A 23,067-nucleotide genomic window follows, 5' to 3' on the forward strand; every position below is an offset into this window, starting at 1 on the left:
ACAAAATTGATCAAAGCAGCACTTGCTGTTTTTGTGGGGAGGAGTACCAGGCAGGGATTGAAGTCAGGGATAGTCTACCACTGGGTTACATCCCCAGCCCTATTTTGTATTTTATTTAGAAACAGGGTCTCACTGAGTTGCTTAGCACCTCACTTTTGTTGAGGCTGGCTTTGAACTCAAGATCCTCCTGCCTCAGCCTCCCGAGCTGCTGGGATTACAGGCATGCACCACAGCGCAAGGCCACTTGCTGTTATTTTACTGATTTTGTATTTTAGAATAAAAAAATCTGACATCAAGAACTCATAAAAATACACATACTGCTATTTTTGTAAAGAAGAGCCACATACAGATTTATAAAGAATAGAACTCAAGAGTTTTTGAAGCTAACTTACCTTTTATGTCTCAGAATATTATTCACACTTCGACTTCTACACTGAGTACTGTACCTTTGAATTCTACCACTAGATGCCTGATGAATGATTTAAATGTTAGCAGTAACTTTTTCATTCCAAAAGATTTAATAAGCATTCCCTAAAATCCAGTAATCTCCATTGATTCCTAAATAATAAATGTGTATCTTAATAATTGCTTACCAGTAATTTTTTGATCTTATTGGTGACCAAGTGAAAGTTCTCAAGTTTCCAGGGATAATCAGTCCTTCTGATATCTTTATAAATGACCAAAACCAAGTCATTAATGACAGAAGCTAGTGAAATAGAACCATACATTGTAATTTTATTGACAACCTGTTGGAGAGTTGGCCAAGGGAACATTACCAAGTTTAAGGCCTCTAGTAGTTACTGTCAGTCCCCTCCTCTGTGATTGAATTCCAAAATATTTTCTGCTTCTTAGGTATTATTCCATTCAAATTATTTATCAGTTTCCATTTATTTAACTGCCTTACAATTTGCATTTTTTATATTCCATTTTGTGGCTTCCATATTTTTTTCCACTGTTAAAACTTCTAGCTGCTTAAATTGCACTTTGGGTCAAAAACATTTCACAGTACAATCCTTGATTAAAACCCAACTTTTGAAAATTTGAGGACAAAATACCAAATAACCCTCGTTTGCTATAATTAATTCCAATTTTAAAGCTAAATTGTGTTCTTAATTTCCTGTTTTCCTATAGTGCCTTACAGAAAGCTACAGAATTAAAGCCAGTTGATCTTTTTGTGGTAGTATGTTTGTTTTTCCTCTAAGTCAGTATTTAAATTTTGTTTGTGTTCTCCATAAGTGACAAAAAAATTTTGTTACGTGATTCCAGAGTTCTTTAGAGGTTCTAAGCTTCATTTCTTCATATCTCTCTCCATAATTCAGTGTGTAATGACTATGATTTCAATGTATTTCTACTTGTATATGGAAATAAAACAGATTAAGAAGATTTCCACAGCCTGAACTTCACCTAAAAGAGCTGCTGAAGAAAACTGCAGTAGGGAAATTAGAGAATAGGAGTTAGGCTCTTGTGCACTGGGTGAGTCCAGAATCACACATGCAGATTAGGGGAGAAGAAACTGAGCCAGACTCAAGGGGTTGAGCACAGACTTGACATTCTTTGCAATTTTCTCTAGAACTAACCTAGAATTATAGCCGGGATAATACTTCTATGTTCTCCAGTTTTCTGCTCTGCATTGCATTTCCTCATTATAATTCATGCAGTTTGGACCCTTCCTAGCAAGCCTTCCTTTTTCCCAGACCTCCCCAGAATAGGCAGCTGCAAAAGCAACTCCATATGAGCAAGAAAAATGAAGTGATGACTACATCCATCCTCTTAGCAATCATTGGCCAATCTCAGAAAAAAAATTTTAAAAGAAATGCTCCCATAAATTTATGAATAATAAATTGGTCTTATGAAAGAAATGAAAAATTATTGTCATATATAGAGAATTAGAGTAAATTATTAAATATTTATTGTAAGAAAAATAAGTTACAAATGTTTGAAGACATTGATACTTTATAATTCATGTAAGTGACATTTGAGAAATTGTGTAATTTGCCATGAATTCCTATTATTTCAAACCCAGTACATTTTTATTAGACTAGATAACAATACTTCAGTATCAATATTTTCACATTCCTGTGCTGTCTTTCAGGACTTTCAGAATTCACTTGGCCATACAATTTACTGGAAAAAATGTATTCCCCAAACTGAAAGCAGGATCAGTTTATTTTCTTATTAAACTTCACAACTATCCTCCAGTTCACTTGACTTTAAGAGTTTCAGTGACATCTCTTTTTCTCATGGGTAAAAATCTGCTTCTAGATTCCAGCTGCTGGTATCATTAAAAATAGAGATATTATCATCATCAAACTTTATGCTCATTGTAAAGCCACTGAATAAGTGTTGAATGATTTACTACAGAGTAGATGTAATATGGGAAATTTCTTTCTTTAATATGCATATCAGTAAATTTTGCTAAACATTCTAATTAGGAATGTTGGGACATTATTTCTCAGAGTCCCAAAGAACACCCTCTCCTTCCTTAAAATTATTGTACCTCTCAAATATCTCAACACAACCCAGAGAATTTTAAGTGTGTTTATAAATTACAAATATTTGGTATAATACTCAACCATTTATTAAGAACTGTAAGAAAATAATTTTGTTAATTTAACAAGTCTAAAACTTCCCCCAGAAATTGTGTGTTATTTTACTTTGATAGCATGCTTCAATAGCAATGGTTCTCTGTTCTTTTGAAAGCCAAATTACAAAATATTCAGTTAAGAAGAAACTTTGAACTCTTTAATTTTACAAGTAAGAAAACAGATTCCAAAGCCTTAAGTTAGTGGTAACGCTGATTCAGGGTTTATAAATGTCTAGTCTAAAGCTTTTGCTATCCTACCATGCCATTCCTATAGAGCATAATTAGACCTCTAGGTCTCTAAACAGACACATTGGATCTGTACAGTACCTTTTATCTCTTTATGAATCTGACTATGTAAGCAGTAATGTTGGAGAGCTTAATTCTTGATTCTCTAACAAATATTGAATAAAACCTCTAAGAGGACAATAAAATATATAATTCCAGGTTTAGTCATTGATGCTACTGTGATATTAATCACCAAACACTAGGATAGTATTATTTTTTTCAGTCTGAGCACATTATCTACACTTCTACTTGTTGGCCCTTGATATTTTACTGCATTGAGAAATGGGGGATGCAGAAGAGATTTTCAGTCTGTATTTATGTATTTATTTATTCAAACATTCTTTAACAAATGACTGTGTTTATGAATACAGACATGAACTAAGGCACTGAGGGAACTCACAGTGTTGTAAGAGAATTTGACATAAAAACCATGAGATCAGTGCAGCAGAACAAGTCCAAACAAATAATAGTCATAAAAAAGAAAATCCAGCCCAGAGTTAGGGTGTTGAAGAATATTTTTGGCATAGGAGACATCTGAGCAGATCCTTCTGTTTCCTTGGCAGAATGAAGTTGGAGAAAGGAGGATGACAGGACGCTCTCAGAAACGTAGATGAAATGTAGCAATGTGTGGCAAGTTGCTGTTGGGAGCAGATGAGTACCACTACGTGAGACTAGGAATGGCAGATGTGGGACTAGGGATGTGGCTGGAAGCCCAGTGATGTGAAGTGTGTTAGGGAATTACTGCAGGCGTTTGGGAGGTAACAGTTCAAGCTCTGATCTTAAATAATGATTTTTCTGACAATACCTAGGCAGACAGTAATACCTTTAGAAAGCAGGGGAAAGTAGTCACAGGCAGGGAAAATGAGACACAGAGTCATGATAAAGTAGCAGGAATGAACTAAGTAAAAAATTTGAAATGCATTTTGGTATATATGCCAAAATGTTGTAGTTATAATGTATTGGTTAGTATTTTACTCAAAACTGATTTAGGGATGAAGGAATTCTAAAAGGGAAAAATGATTTGATTTTCAAATAAATGAAATAACACTTGAATTATTTAATGTTTTAAGTTTTAGATGCTGTATATAAAATGAAAGCTAAAATTTTCATTTAAGTGTTAATTTAACTTAAATGATCAATACCATATTTTATACTGGAAATGACTCAATAATATGGATCACTTGAACTTTTGCCATTCAGAAATACTAGGAAAACAATAGCAAATATAAAACAATTTCAAATCTTTGAGAGAATATTTGGAAACAGTATAAAATCATGTATTTTTAAATCTTTGGAGTGTGAATTCTGTAACAGTAGACAGTGATTCAATTTATTAATGTGATGAAGACATGGTGAGGTCACTCCAGAGAAAACACAATTAGAAAATACTTGGGTCATTAAAAGGAAGAATTTAAAATTGAACTTGTTAATTAGACCTGTCTGAGGCACCCATGTGGAAGTATCAGAAGAGGCACCTGTCATTTACACTTTGGCTACCAGAAAGGTTGGGCTGTCTACATTTAGAAATCATTGACATAAAATTTCACTTTAATTCAAGTAAATTGATGAGAAAGACTACAAAGAAAAAATAAATAGGAGCCAGGATGAAGTCCTAGAGCATACAACATTTAGAAATTGGGAAGAAAAGTTAAATATTTCAATTTGCCAAAAAAGAATTCTCAGTATGTTCTGTATGAATCCAAAAATCTGAAAACTTCTAAATGAGTTATCTGACTAAAATGTACCTTTTTTTTTCCTTTTTCATTGTCAGCCAGATGCAATTGATAGTCAAGTTTAATCAATATATTAGCTGGATAATTTTATCTAAAACAAAATGATACTGAACTGGTTCTATTAAATGGCTGACAGTTTCTGAGGACACTTTCAAATGTGCAGTCAGGCATCACTGTCATAGGTGTGTGACTCACTATTTTTAAGTAAAGAAGCATTCACTTGGAACAATATGTTTTGAATTTTTAACTAGTTCCTTGTTTAATATTTATTACAAACATAGGACCATCTTAGTGGATACAATGAATGTTTGCTCATCCAAAATTTACTGGGTTTTTGGTATTTACCAGGCACTATCCCAAGTGTTAAGGGTGGAATATTTAGTGAAATAAATATTTCTGCTCACAGGGAGCCTACATTCCAATGAGGATTCAACGAATGGAAAACCCTCCTTGGAATCATGAAAGCTATTTTCAAGGAATTTACAGTATAGTAAGGCAAATAAAGCATTAAGCATATTATAAAAAGGGGAAATGGTATGTCATTATTTAAGTGTAGGTAAAGAAATATGAGGCTTTCAAAGGAGGGATAGAATACTGATAGCTATTCAATGAAGATTTCTTAAGAGATGAAAGTTAGGTATGACATTATAGATGAACAGGATTTTTACTTTTATCTAAGTAAAAACACTACCTAAATACAATCATAGATGCAGAAAGTACACATGAAGTTGAGGGATAATGAATACTTTGAGATATCCAGAAGAGAATGGCCTAGAAAAAGAAGGAAGAAGGAAGAAGAATTATTAAAACCAGGAAAGGAGTGGTCCATAAGGAAGGGGTGGGGGTGCTTAAAAAGCTGTGTTGTCACAGTGCCAGTGTCAGCCCAAAAGAAGCAACATTGCCTCTTTCGAGAACACCAAGGAAAAGAGACTCAAGGGGTGTTATGCAGTCAGATGACTGACACATCACTTGATTTCACTGAGAGGAGTTAAGAGAGAGGAATAAAAAAATTTAAAAAGAAAATAATTATGCAAAGGATATATCCTGGAATTTTGTTTAGAAATTCGACAGATTCCCTACCCATTCAAGAAGACTGTCAAATAATGGAAAATAGAAAGGGGTTTGGGGAAAACACCTAAGAAAATGGTGTTATGGATTGAAAATGCTTTTTAAGCACCTGAATGCACTAAGGCAAATGATCCAATTGGAAGGAAATATTGAAGGATTTAACTAGACAAAAAGGATACTTACTTGAGCATTATGAGGATGATAGTTTTAAAGTAAACTTTCTCTATAAGGGAGAGATAGGAGAAATTAATTTGAAAAGATAAATAGTAATGTGGGGATTAGGGAAAAATAATTATCAGGAGCTCCTAAAAGGTGTCTCCAAAACTTCTTTATGAAGTGCGAGGCAAAGTTCATCAATCTTTTATTTCATATGAACACTTTTTATACAAATGACACTCAGATATGTGAATACTGGAGAAACTCAGGAAATTACCAAGATAGTTTACCATAAGGCAAACACATCTGTCAAAAACAGATGTAGCCATTATCTCATATTTATAGCTGGAAAAAAAAAGAAATAGGAAACTATAATATATCAAATCAAATATATTAACATATTAAAATCAGTTTTTCCTTTTCAATCTCATAGGGCCTCATGAATTTTTGAAAGCTGATGTTATTATATATAAGCCTTTAATTCTGAAAATAGAATATCATCCAGAATTAAATTTTTTTTTCCTGTCTTAGTTTATGTGGTGCATCTACATGTATTATGTAATATCCATTTTGGAGTCAGTGGCAGTACCCCAATTCAAACACATCAACATTTATATAGTGAAAAGTCTGACTATTCACATGAAATGCTTCAAATTAATAAATCGTCTATGTCAGTTCGAGTCACTTTGACCACTGTGCAACTGCTTTTTTTTTTTTTAATTTTGAATTTATAGACAAGGAATATGTTGACTTGTTCTTAATTTGTACATTATGCCATTTTGTTCCTTAAATTCCTGACAATAAGTTATATTGATGAGTTAAGTGACAGTAGAATTAAAATACCGTCTACCACCAAGTGAAATTATTTAATATAGTAGCTTATAAAATTTTGCATCAGACTGAATATAGAAAAAGTAATCTATAACCTTGTAGTAGTTTTAATATAATAAATATTTACTTTGGGAAGCTAAAACATTTTTTGACATGTTTAATGTTATTCACAGCATATCATCATTTTGAGCAGCAATTTTAGGATTTGTACACCAATAAGAAATACACCCCCATCCTGAGACTGAGTTTATTTTTGAAACAAAATATATATTTTATGGAAATTGATTTGTGTCTTCTAGATTTTATTTTCCTTGAGGTTTTGAAATTCATATTGGAGGAAGAAATTGTTTTGTATTTTCTTTTTCCTCAGTCATTTTCTTCTTAATTCTAATTACCTCATCTATTATTTAATTACCTTTATATAGACATCTGACCTTTTACCCCTACAAGCTAACAGTATTTTAAAATTTAAGAGAGTCGTCTCATATAGATGTAAATAAATCATTTTCTCCTTCAATTAAAATCCTGAAAGCTTCTATGAGATAGCCAGAAGTCCCTAAAAATTTTAATGTATACAAAATTCCCTCAATGATTTCTGCAAACATTACTCTGCACTGTTGGAAAACAGTAGACCATAGATTGAATCTTAAGTAAATATGAATCTAGAATTTTTGTTTATTCATGAGAAACTAATGTGACTATTGCTCATGGACAGATTTTATTACCATTAATTAATACATGAATAAAATCATTCAGTGCATATTACTTTAGCATTCACGTAAATGACACTCTTTATGTGCAAGATATTTCATCTGAGATGTCAACCTTCTGTTTAGGTATAATTACTGTCTTACATGTATAAATAAAATAAATTCTATGAGAGAAATCAATAGAAAATAACTTCACAAATTAGATGAGATTTTTAATAGGGTCTTGAAAGTATAAAGTAGAATTTCTAGAGGAAGGTGAATTGAATATTAAAAGGTGGGATAATCACATCATCAGAGAATTAAGGATGTGGAAAGTCATAGCATAACCCAGGAAAGGCAAACAAGTAGAGCTATTTTTATTGGAATCTGGGGTATAGAGTTATAATGCAAATACATTGGAACGAAGCAATGGGTAAGGTCAGATTATGAAAATCCTGGCATGCAGTAATAAAGTTTAAATCTTATTCTATAGGTAGGTAAAAACTATTTTGAGTGGGGTCACTTGGACAGATTTTTGTTTTATATTGATCAATTAATGTTAAACCAGCAGAAGCATGGACATAAAAATATCACAATGTCCAACATGATCATTCACATCAAATGACTGAAAAGGGCAGTGATATATTTAATGCTTTTTAATTTTTCTATATCATAATAGCTCTGCTATAGAATTTTTATTGAAATTATTCTCAGCTATAAACATAACTCAAAAGAAAAATTGAAGAATACCAAACACCATTTATTTCTTTTTGTTGATAATGATTAAATTTATTTTTCCCATTTAATTTTCATTTCCAACAGAGATAGCCCTCTTACATTAAAAACAGTATTGATGAAACCCTTAAATGATTATAAATACATGGAAAATGGTGTGAACCTTTTCAGTCAGAGAACAAAAAATTAGCCAGTAGTAAGAGAGAATTGAAAGGAAGAAACAACAAACTAGGGATTGGGTTATAAGCCTGTGATTCCAGCAACTCCAGGAGGTCGAGGCAGGAGGATCACAAATTAGAGGCCAGCCTCCAAAATTTAGGAAGTCCCCATGTCAAAACAAAAAACTAACAGGGCTAGGATTTGCATGGTGGTAGAGTGTCCCTGGTTCCAATCACCAGCAGTAGAAATAAAATGAAAATGTTTATTGAACAACTACGGTGTTTCCTGAACTGCACAATTATTTTTAAACATAACTTGTTCTCAGATGAACATGTAATGACTGTTTTTGGTAAGTGAAAAATTCAGTATTTAAGTACTGAAGTAACTTGGTCATGTTGATGTCCTTAGCATTGCATTAGTTATGTGTCTAATATCATGTCTACTCTTTCCACTCTTGTCCCTTTTGCTTATTTACAGTCTTCAGTAATAATGTACAAAGGAGAGTTTGCAGGGCAGTTATACCAGTATTTATAAGTTGAAAATAAGGTATGTTACTTTTGAAAGAATTAAATTTGATACTTTAATCCTAAGTATATAGACCTATGAAGGGTGCTTCAGGACCACATATAGTTATCTAATTCGGAACATCATTTTTATAATTATTTTGTCTTACTTTACTTAGTATTTAAAAATGAGATTCATATCTTGAACTTTTTGTTGGTTGGTTGATTTTATTTGTTTGGTATTTATATAGTCTACTGGCCTTCACTCAGAATGACCACTGTTCTTCTGTTAACTCCATACAGTCTTATAAAAAATGAGCAGAATGCACAAAATAACTCCCATGTTAACACATTAAAATAATTTCATCTCTATATACTCCTAAGCCTCACATTCATCAAAGAGGCCTAACTTATTAATGTGTTATCACTGGTAAAATTAGGATATAACAAGACAATTTTAAATTTATGTTCTGTCTTTTCATTCAGTGCCTCTTAAATTTGTCAAAGTGGTACTTCTGCTAATTTGAAACAATACATACGATCTCGTTTGTTTTTAAGCACTGGATCTAAGTCCTAGCCCTAATGGTATGATTAGAACTATTTTAGACTATTTGGAAATATTTGTGTTGTATAAACACAGACAATCCATAATATACAAAAGACTGTGGTTCACCTCTAATCTTACGGCATTTCACCCTTAGGTACTTGATCTAAGTTTTCACACAATTAAAATGGATTAAAAAGACATTTGATTAAATTCCATTCAGTTCATTTTTTTCTCCATCCAAACTTGCCAGCACTTCATCTCCATTTGTTTCCCAAAGTCTCCCCAGCCAGCTTCCTTCAGATAATACTACAATCCACCTAGTCTCCAGTCAGAAACAAAAGAATTCCTCTTTTTTTTTTTTTTTCTTAATTCCAAAATCTATTCTTTACTCCAGTTGTGGCTTTTTCCCGTTTCCACTTGAAAAGTCTTCCCTTCCCTCAGCCAACCTCCTCCACCCAGGCTGGGGCTCTTTCTGGCCACAACATCCTTGTTTTACTATTATCTAAATCACTAACCATTAGAAAGAGAGTCATCTCATACAAATGTAAATAAATCATTGTTCTCCCTCAATTAAATTCTAAAATGCCTTCCTCACACATTTAAAAGACTTTAAATGAACTTCCAGCCTTGATCTTGTGAGTCACTACTGCCTCCTGCTTGCTCTCTTCACTACAGCAGTGGAGGCTTTCTTCCTCCCTGCTTCCTTCCTTCCTTTTATCTTCATTTTCGGTCCCCAAACTTCCTTTCTTTATTCATTTTTCCTCCTTCCTTTTCTTTCTTTCTTCTTCTTCTTCTTTTTTTTTTTTTTTAAAGATAGAGACTTGCAGTCTTGAGATCTTTTTTTCACTAACTGGCCTTCCCCAAAATGTGGTGGGAAGGGGATACTTGTTGTACTCTCCAATGTTTTTCCAATGTCCCTTTTGAAAAAGAGAGAAAAAATTTATCAGAGATTAACACCATGGAATGAGGAGAAGATTTTGGAGAATCTGAAGTCATTGAGAAAATGATAAAGGATCTTGATCAGGTAAAGGATATGGTATTGAATTAACCTTTACCCTTCAGGGAAGCCAGTTCTTATACATCCAACATGCAATGACTTTTCAAGGAACTGTATTATGCATATTTACCTAAATTTTATCACTTGACATACATGATTTTAATAAGGTAGGTATAAACCATTTCCATTTTGAATGAAGGAACTAATTAGTTAAGGCCACCAATATATTTTGTGGCTATGTCAAAATTTTAGCTTAAGATATGTAATTCTATTTTCGCAAGTCTTATTATTTCTCAATGACAATAGCCCATGTAAGAAAAACGAAGTTTTAACCATTCTAAGTGATAGATACAAGAGAGCCATGGGATTGATCACATTTGGAGAAGAAAGGCCTTACCTTCCTGACAGACAGTATGAAAGGGTTGTCATAATTTTTCTGTATTCAGAATTTCCAAGAGATTTTTAACAACACTGCTGGGCTATTGAATAGTGTTGGCAGGCAAAAATAGCATGCAGAGAAAGCGAATGATTGCACAGGAATAGGTGAAAAGAGAAATGAGATAATGTAAAAAGTGTGTATAATCCATTTTGAAACATGTGGCTGTTCCATTTGAAATGTGAGACTGTAGATCCTCAGAATATAGTGTGATACTAAGGGAGAGATGAATAAAGTTGAGTTACATTTTGAGTGTCTATAACTAATATTGGATTATAAAGCATATACACAAAAAAACTCAAGTAGTAAACTGACACATTCAGGAAAATAGTGAATCAAGTTGACAATGTGATGAAACACGGGAGACAAATAAGCAAAATAAAAACTTATCCTGTGAGTAAATGCAGTGAAGACCCTGAGGTGAAGCTGGTAAAGATGCCACAGGACTCAGAAGTGGCACTTCCTATTACTGGGCCCAGAAGACATATTTGCAATGAAATAATTAAATTTGAATAGCCAGATAGTAGTGTTCATTTATTTGTGAAATACTGATGTTACAGGAAGCTTGGTCCTTGTCCCAGATCCCAATCCAATAACAAGCACATGGTTTTGAGAAAAAGGAAATAGAAGTTTTATTGCTTTTCTAGCAAAGGAGAAACACAGGGTGTTCCTGTCTTGGGCTGTGTTCTCTGAGAGCAGAGGGTTTTTACAAAGGTGAATCAAAGGCTACATTCCTAGGGTTCTCTGTCTGGTGTTTTAATTCACTTGTTAATTCGGGAGATAATCATTTCTTAGATCTTCTGGTGCCATCCCCAAATCTGAATATTATTTAGTTCCAGGGTGGGTGTGTGCTTAAGGAGTTTTGCATAGGTAGGATGCAAGGAAAGTTAATCTTCCCTGAGATTAGAAAGAAGGATAGATTAGGGAGGAAGTGGGAGAAAGGAAGAGAAAGAAAGGTCTGCTTTGAAAAAAAAAATAAGACCCAGTGGAAGAGCTGCAAAGGTTATATTCAAAGCATAAAGTGGACCACCCTTACACTGCTATAGGTAACCACATGAACACTGATTTTACAAAACACCAGTTTATGTAAGTCCATCTAAAGCAATAGGGATATGGTGAAAAAAAATGGTAGAAATGAAAGATGTGTCAAAGGGATAATAAAACATCACTAAGGAAAGAAATAGAGAAAGATACTCATTAAAAAAAAATGTTTCTGAAGAGAGAAGGGTAAGTGTACCTTTCTGGACACACTATGAGTTCCCTTAGAGAACATCTATTTAAAATAAAAGTTTGTAAAGGAAAAACTCTCCAGGGGCCAGGGTTATCCATTTTTCTTCCTTATATTTTGCAGAAGACACCAACACTATACTTTTGTTCAAATTTTACTTCTGTAAACTTGGTTACGTAAATTCCCCAAAATTAGGAAATAAATGTCCTCTTGGATTTATTTTAATGAGATGTAATTTTAGCTTTCTATATATTTGATTACTAAACCATATTTTCTACATTATACTCACATACACACACATATAATATATATGATGTTTTGTATACACACATATCTTCAAAATCTGAATGGCAAAGCTTTTAAAAAACTTTTAAATTACACTTAGCTTACATTTACTGCCTGAAAATTATACCATGTTGCTAGAGACTTATTCTTGAAATCACAAAATGTATAAACAATATGAAATCATGGATTTGCACATAAACTTATGAACATGAGTGTATTCAAAAACCATTTTTTATTAACTTGCTTATTTTTGTGTTCACATGACTATATTTTATTAACCCCTATTTTTAAAATGTTGAATGCTGAAAAGAGTGAAGAAAATAAAACAGTTTTAAAAAGCCATATTATTTGCTTGATGTTGTGAGTATGCATTATGCTTTTTAAAATAGAGGTGAGGTATTACACCTCATTAGTTTTAGAACTATGGAGTTGTAAATATAAATATGTACATTCATGTGAGTATGTTTGTTACTTACATATTATCATTTCACTTAAAAACTTGATATATTTGCTAGTGTCATCAGTGTTCCCTGGATTGTTATTATTTTCTTCAGATGTAACCAGTTCTTCTCTGATGTCAGTTCGATAATGTCAAACTACTAAAATTCACTTTAATAATACAACATAGTCTGTAATTCTGCCTTAGGGGTGATTTAGCTGCATCATGAATAACTTTAAAAAGAAGTCAGATTTTTACTTGCTTTGATTCAACGTCATGCTGAAATTCAAATTCAGTCAATAGTATGTTACCATAAAAATCCTTATTGCAACCTGCAAAGATGAATAGATATAATAGATAGTAATTAATATGTTATCTAAAATTTCTTTCTAATTTATTTAAGGTAGATTAGAAGTAATTTGTTTCCTTAGTACTGTAAATATCCCCTTATAATTATTGTGTGCTTAATGCATTATCTATTTAAAATATCGGACAAGGTAAAAAATCTATCCAGCAATAATTATGCTTATTTATGAAGCATTGCTGATTCTTCAGTGTGGTACACATTCTTTTCTGCCTTCTCAAATATAGCTTGCATTAACTAGTTGAACAGTTTTTTTGCTAAGCACAATGTAAAGCACTGAAAGATGAAATTGTGCCCCAAATCAACTTCATTCCTGAATTTTTGCTCCTTATGTCACTCCAAAATATGTTTGTGTTATTCCAAGTTTTTGGAACAATATCTAGTTTGATGTTTTTTTGCCAGTGATAAACATATGCCTAAAAAAAAATACTTAGATTTATCCTGTGAATTTCAATGATAATACATGACTATAAAAATCAAGCAGGCAGAAAATATATCTGTAGATGTTGGGGGTTGTAGGATTAAATTTTATCCCTTTCATATGGAGTGAAAAAATTGAGGAATAAGACACTGGATGGGATCTTCAAACAGAAAAAGAATATGTCAATAAATATAGAAATCTGAATAAAGTATGAACTGTAGTTAATAATGGGGTATCAGTACTGGCTCATTAATTGTGAGGAATGTACCAGAAAAATGTAAAGATGTTAATAATAGGGCTAACCAGGTGTGAGGTACTTGGAACTTTCTGTAGTATCTTTTCAATTTTTATGCAAAATTGCAAATACTATAAGGTAAAAGTTTATTTTAAAAATCAATAACATTAGCAGAAAAAAACATTGAAATCATTTTGTATAACCTTAGATGTTAACCTAAGAATTTGGCATTTTTAATGATCCCTAAGAAACTATTGAAACTGTACAAAAAGGAGCATCATTAGGGCAGCCATTTAGGAAAACCTTTTTTATGACTACACATATAAATTGTAGGAAGGGAAAGGTGATATTAAGGAAGCCAATGTAAGTCAATAATCCCCTTAGAAAGTGATAAACACCAGAAATTATGTGGTGGTTAAAATGAATGGACAGATCAAGAGTTGATATTGTTTGCAAATAACTAATGGTATTTGAATAAGTTATCTGAATAAGTCTGTAGGACAAACAAAATCTGGATGATTTAGAGATGTTTTTGACACAATAAGTAGATTTGGAATAAGATAACAATGTATTGGGCTGGGAATATAGCTCAATTGGTAGAGTGCTTGTCTCTCATGCACAAGACCCTAGGTTCCATTCCCAGCACCACAAAAAAAAAAAAAAAAAAAAATAACAATGTATGATTTAAACTAAAATCTACACTTTCTGATGGTGTTAAACTTGGTAGGGCAAAAGATGCATTTGCATTCCCAAGGGTGAATGAAAGTTTTATCATTTCCTACAGGAATGTTCTATGATTAAATAATTTGAAGCCTTTTTAGCAGTGAACAAAGAATGCTTGGATTTTCGAGTCTAGAATGTCATCATGGTCTGTATCACTAATCTCTTTGCCATGATGATTTTGTTCTTATTTGAAATATTAGCATTTTCTCATGAACACACAGTGAGCCATATCCTTTTAACACATAAACTAAGAGTTCAGAGTAAAATAGGAAATTTTCTAGCTGCCAGACTATCACTCAATCAGTAATCTCTAATATGTATCCAGAATATTAATTCATGATTATAATTGTCTAAAAATGGAACATTATTGTAATTCCAAATTCATTTGATAAAATGAAATTTTAAGTAGTTAACTCTTACTTTATTCTCATTTACATTTCTACTTTTCATTTTTAAAAATAATTTTTATGTTCTCTATGTTACATTTGCTAAATAAATTAATTTCTGAAATTTTAAAAGAAAGATAAACAGTTGGACATTTAGAATTTGAAGATCACCCACAAAATACCAGTATGAGTTAGAGCTGAAACTTATTCCAAGGTGTGTGGAACAGTCCCCTTGATGTCAGTGGAGGTTCCTGGAAAGTTTGTGCAGGTGATTTGACATGTGCAAATTAGAAGTTATTATTAGGTGAAGCACTATCTCAAATAGATTTAAATTTGCATTTTATAGACTTTGTGGGGTCTTTTGGATTATTGTTTTTAATTTTTTTCTTTAATTAACATAAAAATTGAACGTAATTATGGACTATCACGTGGTGTTTAGATACATGTATACATTGTATATGTTCAAATCAGAGTAAGCATATCTCTTTCTTCAACATTCATCATTCTTTGTGGTGAAAACATTCAAAAATCCTTCCTTCTAGACTTTTGAAATGTACAGTACATTATCATCATTTATAGTCACTGTACTGTGTAATACCACACCAGAACTAATGTCTCCTACCTAACTACAATTTTATACTTATGGATTTCACATAATTTCATAGACTAATCTTTCCTCATCCTTCTCTCATTCCCCTCCTCAGACTCTGGTAAATACCATTCTAACCTCTTAAAGAAGCCAAGTTTTCATTGTAAACAAATCTAAAGTTGCATTATCAAGAGATAGCTATGAAGTAACATTCTAGAAACAAAGGGTAAAAAATACTTATATTATTTATTGGCCTGTACCATGCCTTTCATTTTTAAGCATCAAAGTATAATAATATGATCATACTTATATTATTATAACATTATGATTCTGTTGAGTAAATTATAAAATTATAATTATAATGTTAAATAAATTATAATATTTGATTAAAATAGATCAAAGAGTATATATTGGACAAATTTAACTATGAGTACCTGAAAGAAATAATGGGACTTTTGTCCACAAAAGAGGATAGGTAGCATGGACACTCCTATGATTAATAAAATTAATAAAATTAATAAATTAATAAAATTTCTTGTTCAATGCACTGATGTCCAAGGCTGAAGTTGTGTGGAAGGAGCTCCCTGTGTGGGCAAAGCCCTCACAGGTGACAAATTATCTTCCCCTCCATCAAGTTTTCAGGGTGGTTGGAATTCAGTGAGAGTATTTAAGTGCAGATGAACTGTATTGACAGAGATTGTTAATTTATGTCATTCATAGTACAGTGAGGTGGAAACATCTTGGAAAAGTTTTCCTCCAATGAAAAAGCTTAACCCAACATTCTTCCATCTCCACCCCACCCCATTTACTCTGAAACCTTTAGAGGTGTTGCGCTTTTCTTTTTGGATTGTTATGTAGTTAAGGCATTAAGTTGGCAGCAGTAGATTGTGATTGTAAAATAAAATCTCTCTCTTGGTACTAATCAACATGCATTTTAAGAATTTATGTGACAGAAAAAAAGAAGGTTAGTTACTGTATTCATTAAGGCAGATCCTTCTCCTTCATTGAAGTTTGTTTTTGTTTTTCAAATGCCTACTGATCATTGAAGTGTCAGAGTTGGATGGGTGTTTGTATAAATGCTATGTATTATGTTGAAGCAATTTAATATATCATTAAATACCTAGAAGCAGATTTAGAACATTCAATATCATTGTAGTGAACACTAGATCAGTAATTAATAGACTGAGTTCTAGTATTGACCCAGTTATAGTAACAGTGCTTATCTGTCTTTGGCTTGGGCCTTTCCCGGCTTGAGTATGTCTTAAATGCCTGGCCTATAACTGAGAGGACCAAACTGGATTAACTTTAATTTGTCTGACCACTTCATAATGTTGCATATATGAAAACTGAAAAGTCTCACCACTGTAATGCTGATAAGACAACCTCTACTCAAATTCATCAATTATTTTCTTAGTATGATTACTTCCACATGGGTAATATTAATAACTGCAAATTCTTAGAAAATGTATTTGTGTTTTTCTAAATTTTCAGCAATCCTGTTGCTAGTGTTATAGGTGATTGATAATGTGATAATAATGAAAAATATTTCTGAAAAATAAGATTCAGTCATTTAATTATTTTTTCATGAGTAACTATGATATGCCAGACACATTGTAAAATGGGTAGGCAAGAGTCCTCATGGAGACTATGGCATTATTTCAACACATGAAGTTAGTGAGGGAGGACAGCCATGAAAGTAATGAGGAAGTACATACAGTAGCTGTGGGAAAGCGAGTTTCAAGCAGAGAAAATGGCCAGTGCTATTCCCACTTGTTGGGCATGTTGAATAAAAAGCACAAAGTTCCGAACAGCTGACACAGAAAGAGTGAGTTTGAGGTAGGAGGACATGTCAGATGGGGGAAGGAAACAGTGCAAGTGAATGTATAGTACCTTATAGAAAATGGGAATTACAAAATTCCTGGTTAATTACCCTACTGATGATGTTTGCAACTTTTATTTTTTATTTTACTTTTTGAAGAATCATCCAGGTGAAGGTCCTCTTATAGTAAAATGCCAAATTTTTATGGGAATTATAGATTATAACTGATTTAATTAGGCCTTTGTAAATTTGCACATTTCTTCAATATGTACTTTTGAATGCATATATATTAACAAACACATAACAGTATCTTACATACAATATAATGTTATTGTCATATATTATCATATAATAATGTGTATATTATATGTATATATTCACACACATATAATGCAATGTATTTGCTGTTGTTTGTTTATTTTTGAGAGGAGAGATCTGTATGTTACTTTGGCTGGCACTGGATTCCTGGGCTCAAATGATCCTCCTGCCTCATTTTCCCTAGTAGCTTGGACTATAGGCACATACCACTGTGCCTGACTCTAACAATGTATTCTTTATATATCCATATTTGGAATCATTTGAAATATGTAATTTTTGCTTTCCCCTAAATATTCCCTTCTGACACAATGTATTTCCTATATATGCATATTCGGAGTCACTTGAAATATATAATTTGTGCATTTCCCTTAATATCATATCTTGAGTAAATCCTGATCCCTAATTTTATTCAAGATCATTAGTCTTATTCAACTCACTATTTAAAACTGCAGTTGAAGGTAGCATTTTATGAGCTAATCCTATAGACTTTAAAAGCCATGGAAGTAAATGAGTAAATATGAATAAAATTAGCAAACACACACACACACACAAAAAAACTGCAGTTGAGCAAATTTTTGTTGATGCTACCCTGTATTTGAGGAAGAATATACATGTACACATTTTATGATTACTTTTATAAATAATGGGCTATTCTAACTACACTTGCAAATAATATATTGTTAATGTTATCTCTTAAAATAATATCTCTAATTATTTTCTTTTAATTTGACACTAGAAACGAAATTACTGTCAAAGAATAAGAATATTTTAAAAGTTCTTGATAAAAGTTTCATAGGAAATTAGAATAATTTTAACAAGGTATAGATTCTAAAAATTTTCACGTGCAAAACCAGTCCAGTGTCCGAAAAAAATATTAGAAATATATTAGAAATATAAAATCTAAACATATTTAGATTTTATAGTTCAATTTATTGGATTTAAGAAATCTTATATAAAAATATTTCTTTGACTAGTATCCTAAAATATTCATGCTAGATTTTCATTATACTATTTCTATTTATTGGCCCAAAGTCTTCACAAATTACTTTTAAAAATTACTATACTATTTTAATGTAATAAAAAGTGTAAGCGATTACATTCAAGGGTATAATCTAATTAGAATGTAAAGAGGTAACTTAATGATTTGTAAGAGAGTTCAATTTTTAGATATAGCAGTTTAGAAAACTTAAAATTATTACTATAACATTCGCAAATGATAATACATTATTTTCCAAAATATGCAAACTGAAACTCAATGGAAAGGGTAAAATTGAGCTAAGTCATGACTTTCTAGTAGATGGAATAATACATATTTAGTATTCATCTATGATCATAGAACATGACTACTGAATGAAACTCAATATACTCATGGATAGAAAAGGATAATCCTGATCCATAATATAGATCCTGTAGTGTGTTGTGTATATATTTTATATAAATCACATAGTTTTTACCTTGTGCCAGGTACAATTTTCATAATAATCTAACCACAGCATGTTCACTAATTGCATTACTCTAACTAGCTGTGTTGTATGCCCTTCATTTGACAGCATAACTGTGTAACCTTTGAAAATGGTATCCCTTGTGGTTTTTAAATGCAGTATCAACATTTTGGCAGAAGCATTTTGCAGACATTTAAGTTACACGCGTGTAAGTTAAAAATTACACCCTTAGAAAAATGTCTACATTATAGTTTTTTCTCCCATCTCTTCTTGCTCATTGGAAGTACAATAAACTAATAATTCTTTAGTAACTTACTTACCAGCTTATCAAAAGTGTTTCTCAAAATCAAATATAAAGAAATTAAGTCCAAATGTTTAATTATTTTAACCAAAGTTATATTATTTACTTAAATGAACAGTGAAAGACAAGCCAACTATTTGTTCATTTTCAATGAACTTCATTCACTCATTAATTCACAGCCATTTTGTAGGACATAATGAGATGTTCAGTAGGATAATCACTTATTGCCCAAAATAACTGTTTTTTTTTTTTTTTATTTAAGGAGAAGGGGGAATCTTTAGTATATTTACTGGGCCAGACTTTTCAGGGCAAATTAGAACTTAAAATTAGCATAATACAAAAATATATATATAAAATAAGTAAAGGTGAACTTAAATTAAAAAATGTATTTTTTAAATTTAAGTTAATTTTTAATGTACACTCATGTACTATTATACATATATATATATATAGCAATTGTGTGGGGAAATCAAAAGATAAGTATAATGGAGAAATAAAGAGTGAGAAGTAAAACCAAATATTGCACTATTTGACTCTGTTGTAGTTATTTTTTAATGTTAAACTTTTAACATTTACATTTTAATATTTAAACAGAATGTGAAGTATTTTTGTTACTCATAGATTTAGTATGTGTATCCATCAATTAAAAGTTAATAGCTTTACAAATAACTTTGTGTATTTCCCTTGTGTATTTAAAAGTAGAAATGAATAAGTTAACAGGGAATCCATGAGAAAGAAAATCATTTAAATTTTAATACATAGATAAAATTGCCTATCTAGAATGATTTTAGTTGCTACCATTAGGAAACTAGATTGTCTTTACATAGTTTAACTTTACCTAATTAATAAATACATTAATATTATAACAACTGATAAAAGACACTTCATTTTTAAATTAAAAGAAAACCTGTGTTTGAGTTCATATAACACTGAGTCTTTTTATTTTGAAAGTATAGTTGGTGCTTATTAAATTTTAAAACAAGTAAACCAATTTAAGGTGACTTATAGTTTAATAAATGCCAGAGAGAACAGGAAGTTAAAAGGCTTATAAAATTCAGGAAGATAATTTTAACTTGATAATGTTTCATGGTGCTGGCTGATAACATTTTCTCTTATTATTTCTTTTGATTCTCTATTTTTCTGTTATCTAGACATCGATATTTAGCATTTTTCATGCTTTGAATAACAGTTCCATGCTTATTACTAAATTATCTGCAATTTTATGGAGAAATAAATGAGAAATTCACAATTTCTTAGACATGCTCAGGAAGCATACTGCCAATTTTTATTTCTATACACCAGATGATTACTTTAGCTGATCTTTCAGTTTATCAAATAGTTAATTATATTTATGTTAATTTAATTTGCTTGAATTTTTTACTTTTTATGTTATAATACATTTTGTGGTTAACTAGACACACATTTGGTGATCTTATTCACATTGAAGTAAAATTTTAGAAATTTTGTGTTAAAAAGAGTTAAAATAAACCATAAGCTAGTTCCGCTACTTCTGTAGTAATTTAGATGTTTTAATGCATAAGAGCTATATTTGGAAGTTTTGAAATGTTACCTTTATTTCTTAACTTTTTAGTGGAACACATCTCTAAAAGTGCAATATAAAAAGACACAATATCATATAAACTAATAGAAAACAGAACAGAAAAAAAAACACGTAAATTAACTTTCACTTAGTATTCATTCATTTGAAATATTATTTTTCTCTCTTTCTTACTGTTTTCTTTTTAGTCTCCTTTTCATTACTTTTCTTTTAAAGGAAATGGGAAAGTGCTTGTTTAGTTTTCTAAACTCAGCTTTTAAAAGTAAATCTAAATCTCATTTCCAAAACTATTTCAATTAAAAACAAATTATACATGGACACTCATGTACATTTAATACAAAGGTGACCTATATTGTAAAATCTTTGAATTTATGTTTATTAGAACTTATTTTGTAATCACATTATTTTATGTCATTTGGTCTTATAAATACAGAAATACACTTGTAGAAAGCTTAAGAATTTCTTTAACTGAAGAGGCACTAGAATTTCTCAGCTTACCCATAGCCAAAAACCAGTTTCATGACATAGCCAAAAGTGGCAGTTACAGTTCAAGGGATGTACCTGTTACAGTACTTCCACTTTTACATGTTTCCAGTTTTCAAATACCAAGGAAGTTATTGCTCAGCAAATAATAAACATGACACGTAAATATGATCAACATTTTTTTCTATATAGATATGGTAGCCCATTGTGAATTGAAATAGCATTTGAAGTAAAAAAAAAATTAAAAGCAAGTTTGATGTGTTCATTTAAATTCATAGGTATTTCAAGAAGTTAGTACTCAAAAGTATTTTCTTTAAAGTAATTCTCAAATTTTGAGATTCAGATCTATTAAAAATTTTACATTGCTCTTTTGCATTTTATTTTTTTTAAAGTTTTGACATATTACTATGGGAATCACAGGTAGCTCAAAGAGGATATGGAGTCTATATACAATATCTGTTAATAGTGAAAGAATCACACAATGCTTAAAATCATTTTGATCTTATTATTTCAAATGTTGTGGGGGGATACAATTATTCAATGCTAATGATTATTTTATATTTTTAAATTTTCAGCTACACAAAATCTCTCTTATAAGAAGAGTTTAGTTACTGCAAAACATTGCTTTCCAATCATTTTCTTAATGAGACAGTGCTTGTTTAATGGTATTTTCTCATATATTATCTTTTTGAAGTCAGTATATTGCTAGAAAATAACTTATGTAAATCGCTGATTTTCTTCTTAAATTTTCCAAACTAATAACTTTTTAGAGTATCATTTTCCCCATTTATAACAATTCAAATTATGTCTTTAGAGACCAATTAAAGTAAAAGTAGTTTATAAAATTACTTCTAATTTATAAATTGTAAATACATAAATCTCAGAGACTTTACTGCTTAATTTATGGAAATAGTTTTCAGGCAAACCACATTAAAGAATGACATGTAAGAGAAATCTAAGTGATACATCTTGGACATTTAAGAGAGAGAGAGAGAGAGAGACATAATACTTATATATCAGAGAGAAAAAAAGAGTGTGTGTGTATGTTTATTTATCTATTTACCAACCTACTATTTTCCTTTTAAATGGGATCTTCCCATGTTGTCTAGGCTGCCCCAGAATTTGTGGACTCAAGGAATCCTCCTGCTTTCATTTTCCAAGTAGCTGGGACTAAAAGCATGTGACACCACACATATTTTTGAAAAATGGAATCTGTCCTTCCTTGATCTAGCAAAATTTGTGCATTGACTCAGTTGTCAAGACATGAAGCTGCAAGTGATCAAGTCAGTACAAGTGTATTAGTTTTAACTTGTTTCTCAAAGGTCTTTTTATTAAAAATGTTCAGTATGCCAAATGTGGCAGTGCATGCCTGTAATTCTGCAGTTTAGGAGGCTGTGGCAGGAGGATTGCGAGTTGAAAACCAGCCTAAGCAATTTAGTGAGGTCTTAACCAACTTAATGAGACCCCGTCTCTAAATAAGAAGAAAAATTGCTGGGGATTTGGCTCATTGATTAGATGCCCCTGGGCTCAATAACTGCCCCCCCCCCCAAAAAAAAAATGCTCAGTAGAGGAAAGTTATCTCGTAAAGAGCTTTTAGAGCACAGTATAATTACTATTTTATAATATCTACTTTTTATGTGTAAAAATTATGTCAGCAATATCTTATATACCATATACAGCAATTATTAGAATCTAGGGAGTAAGGAACATGAAAATATTTTGATGAGAGTGAGGGATTTTTTTTTTTTTTTTT

At 31.3% G+C, this 23,067-nt stretch overlaps 1 protein-coding gene across 5 annotated transcripts in view; it reads left to right on the forward strand.

Annotated features, from left to right (window-relative positions):
* Pcdh17 (protocadherin 17) overlaps window positions 1-23,067 on the forward strand; it is a 100,563-nt gene that overhangs the window by 38,190 nt on the left and 39,306 nt on the right. The window lies entirely within an intron of this gene.

This window comes from Marmota marmota, unplaced genomic scaffold (genome assembly GCF_001458135.2).
Source record: "Marmota marmota marmota unplaced genomic scaffold, marMar, whole genome shotgun sequence".
Classification (NCBI taxonomy): domain Eukaryota; kingdom Metazoa; phylum Chordata; class Mammalia; order Rodentia; family Sciuridae; genus Marmota; species Marmota marmota.